We start from the raw sequence: 4,293 nt of genomic DNA, 5'->3' as shown, positions 1-4,293 counted from the left end.
GGCTCCCACCCCCAGCCCGCAGCCCACCCCAAGGTGCCGGGCCGCTCCCCGGCCCCCTTCCCCTTCCCCACCCCCCCCCCAAAAAAAAACAACCCCAAAAAAGAGAAAAAAATATAATAATAATATTTTTTTTAAAAGGGGAAAAAAAAAATCACGGCTTCCCTGTGAGTCCGGCTCCCTCCCCAGCCCCTGTTCCGCCTTGTGCTGACGTCTGGGGAAAAAACCACGCTCCCAGCCCAAACTTTCTTCCCCTGCTCTTTGCTCTGGAGCTGTTCAAACAAACGCCCCTGCTCCGAGCCGAGCGGGGCGGCCCCTCGCCCCCCCCCCGGCACGGCGACCTGCCCCCCTGCCAGGGGCCGAGCACCGCCGGCAGCCAAGCCGCGGAAAAGGGGGGGGACAGAGAGGGAGGGAGACCCGCTTTTCGCCCCCTCTCACCCCATCCACATCACCCCCCCCCCACCCCCAGCCCTGCTTTAAGTGCTTCTATCAACAAGTGTAAGTGGCTGCGCTCCGCGGGGAGGGATGGTGGGGGCGAGAGGGGCCGGGTTTCCCCAGCCCCAAATGGGGCTGGAGGGAGAGGTGACCCGCAGGTTAGCGGGGGACACGGCCCCCCTCCACCTCCAGCCCCCGCCCCCCCGCCCCGGTCCCCATCAACCCCGGAGCAAGGTCACCTCTCCTGGGAAAAGCCTGGCTCTCTCGCCTTAATGAGATAATTACGTCCTGCACCACAGTTAAAAACTCATAGGCTGGTTCCCTTGGGGTTCGAAAGAAACCTCCCTAATGAAAACCAGCCACCGGGAGAGGAAAAAGGAGTTTTTCCTCTTTAAAAATTATATATATTTTTTTATACATATATATGCAGGGAGGAGGCAGTGGGAGGGAGGGGGGCAGAGCCAGCGGCTGGGGCCGGTTGCTGGCGTCCGGCAAGGGCTGGGCTCGGGGCGATGAGCAGAAATCGAAGAGGTTAACAGTTATGATTTCTTCCCCTCGATTCCAGCGCGCTCTCCTGCCCGCCGCTGCAGGCACATATGGACAGGACTGCGCGCACGCAGGGTACGACGCGATCTCCGAGCGAGATCGGCCGCTGCAGCCCAGCTCTGAGCTCATAAACATCCCTGCTCCAGCGCAGCCGAGGGAGGCAAACCCCTGGCTGAGTTATTTTAACATTTGTCGAAAGCTTTTCTTGCGCTCTCTTCCCCTTCAAGTCGGAGGCGTGCAGATTTTTAAGCCAGCCAGTGCTGCCAAATCTGATCTTCCTGACGGGGAAGCAGCTTCCCAGAGCTCTCCAGCTTGGAAGGGGTGTAGCTGAAGGCAGATTTTGGCTCTCTCCGACTCCGCAGGGGGCTCCCCAAGTGTGCAAAGAAGCCAGCCCAACCTCCCTTCCCCCCTCCTTGTTTTGGGGGGGGGGTCCATTTATTGGCCCTATTGGCCCAATTTATTGGCCCCAGGGCCACTTTAGGAGTCAGCTCCCATATCTGGTCCTGCCCCCTTCGCTGTGTAAATCACAGGCTGGTGTCACACTGCTTTCTGCTCCTGCTTCCCCGGAGGCTGCTCCCCATGGACAGGTCTTTCACCTCCACCCAGCACCCAGCCGGATGGGTCCCCGGCGGCGCACAGTGCCAGGGTGATGCTGTGCACTGCGGGTTTGCGCTCAATGCATATATGAGAATATAGGTTGCATATATCTCCATCAGCTCTCCTGGCTGCTCCGTGCTCTCGGTGGGGGGGAGATGCCTGCATCACCCCTGGGACCACCAGGCCTTGGGGGATGCAGCGCAGCCTTGTGTCACCCCTCCTTGGCCAGGTACCTGCTCGATCCTGCTTTTTTCCACTGTGGCTGCAGGGAGAGACCCTTCCCAGGATGGGGATGACCCCACGTCCAGGAAAAACTTCTCAAGGACCAACCTAGGGGACAGAGACGTCCCCTCGGAGGACAGTGACCCATCGGCGATGCGCACCAGCCGGTCGGGGCTGCTGGGGGAGCCAGGGCAGTGAGGACCCCCGTCCTTCCCCCAGCTTTTCCCCCTTGGCCCTGGAGGCTGGGAACATCTTGCTGTGATTATTTTGGGGGGACTGTGGGGTGGCTGGTTTTGGCCCATGAAGTGGCGAGGGCGGGAGGGGGGACGGAGCAGCCCCAGCCCCATTTATAACCCTCTTCCTCCTGCTTGTTCAGGGCCAGACCTTCTTCTTGAACTGTCTGGCTTTTCCAGGGGAGACGGCTTTCCCTCAGTTCACGGCATTAAATAATTAAATGGAGGGAATAATCGTCGGTGAAACCCCCTTGGGTTCGCACTTCCTCGGGCCCTGTGATTGCTGATATTTTTTTGGGTGAAATATGACCTTTTTTATGATCAAAGGGGATCAGAGTTCCAAAGGAAAGTAAAAAAAAAAAAAAAAAAGGCTAAAAAAAAAAGAAAGAGGGCAAGCATTTTCTTTTTTCCCAATCCTAGCGGTCTGGTAAAGTTTCTTTAGACATGCAAAGATTTACACACCTTTCTGCAGGGTGCCTTAAATTACCCTCCGACTCTTTACACATTTCCATGAGCAGAGCAAGAACAGTAAGTCATTGAGAAATTAACTGGCCTTTCAGTAATATCCCGTCGGCCTTTCAGAAGGAGAATGTCTAATGACTTTTTTGAAGTAGAGGTCAGGGTTTGCTTTTTTTAAATAAAACAATCTGTATTAATGCAATTTCCTTTTTAGCTGTAGGATTTGCCTTTTTTTTTTTCTCCAGCATCATTTTTTTTTAACTCCGCCAGCCACACAAGGCATCTGAAGTGAGACCCTGTTGTTTGAAACCCACCCTCCTGGTGTTTCCTAACTCTCTTGTGCAAGCTGTTCTCTTTTTTTGGTAAAAAATAGGTTTTAAGTGATTAAAACTGGACCTTGGACCTGGCAAGGTGACTCTTGGCCATGCTCAGAGCAAAGCACGGGTGGTGTGGAGACGAAGGCAAGCAGGTTTGGTTTGCTTGACACCGAGCGCCTGGGTTTTGCTGAGCTGGGCGTGTGCTCAGAGTCCGGCTTTGCTGAGCCGGAGCAGTTGGGCTGATGAACCAGAGTGGGACCGAACTGGCAGGGCCGTGCAAGGCTCTCAGGGTGAGGATCCGGCCAGCCAGAACCTGCCAGGTTTGCAGTTTTCAGCCCTTGGGATGAATGTGTTTCTGTTTCCCAGTCCTTCATCTTCCTCTCTTAAAAATAAACAACCGAAAAGATGATTTTCTGGTTATCTTGCTTTGTGTCCTCCTAGAGGTTTCCTGATATTTCTCTCAGGTGGTGATAACATCTCGTGCTTCCACAGTGCTCGCTGCGGCACAGATCCGGACGTGCTCTGCCAGCCCCAGCCCTCCTCCTCACCCCCGAACCGCGTCGGTGCAGCATCCTTGGAGCACTGCTTGTGCCGATGCTGCTCCTTCCAGTACCCAAGAGCTCATTCTCATTAATAGTTCCAAAATCTTGCACTTTGCCCAGTACTGCAGAGAAAGTGGGCTGGCTTGCCCACACCCCCCATGGGTGGAAGGGGGTTTCTTACTATGGAGCTCCACTGTAAGTACAATGTTCAGAGTAAGGAGATAGTAAGGAGCAGAGTAAGGGAGACAGTGGGGGCTTGATGGTGCCCGGCCAGTACCCAGCCACCGGCTCCTGGGGCGGGTGGTCGGGGGTCGCTCCCTTCCCCGGAGCTGGGGGAGCAGAGCTGCCTGCCCCATCTGCTTAAATCGGAGCCGTGCCCAGCCCTGCATCCTGCCCGGGGCAGGGGACCAGAGCATCCCTGTCCTGCCCCGGCACTGAGGGCATCGGGCTGGGCAGGGGTGACGGCTGGGGGCTGCGGGGGCTCTTGCTGGAGGAGTCCCCCCGTGCCCGGCCCTGTTGCTCCCAGCAGGAATGGTATTTCTCTATCTGCCGAGCAATTCCTCATTCTCCCTCCATCCCTGCCAGACCCCGAAAGCACAGCGTGCTCTGGGCTAGCTCCTCTCCTCCTTCTCTCCCCTCCAGCTTTCACAATTTCCACCCCTCCCGCTCCCCGTTCCCTCCGAGCTCCTTGTCTCTGCGGTCGGTGGCATTATAAAACACCCCAGCCAGGCCCTTGGTGAAGGTTTTTCTCCCAGTTTTCTTATTCCCTCTGTTTCTGCCTCTTTCTTTTGCTTTTTCTTTCTCTCCCTCTCTTTTTTTCCCTGCCAGGAATCCCAGTCCCAGATGAACCAATACTCCGTGGCTCTGCTATTTCCCTTTTATTCCCCCCCCCCCCCCCTTCAACAGCAAGATGGGAAAAGAGTGTACTAAAAAAAAAAAAAAAAA

This window comes from Pelecanus crispus, chromosome 9, assembly GCF_030463565.1.
Source record: "Pelecanus crispus isolate bPelCri1 chromosome 9, bPelCri1.pri, whole genome shotgun sequence".
NCBI classification, from domain to species: Eukaryota; Metazoa; Chordata; class Aves; order Pelecaniformes; family Pelecanidae; genus Pelecanus; species Pelecanus crispus.
Note: the sequence above shows the minus strand (reverse complement) of the source record.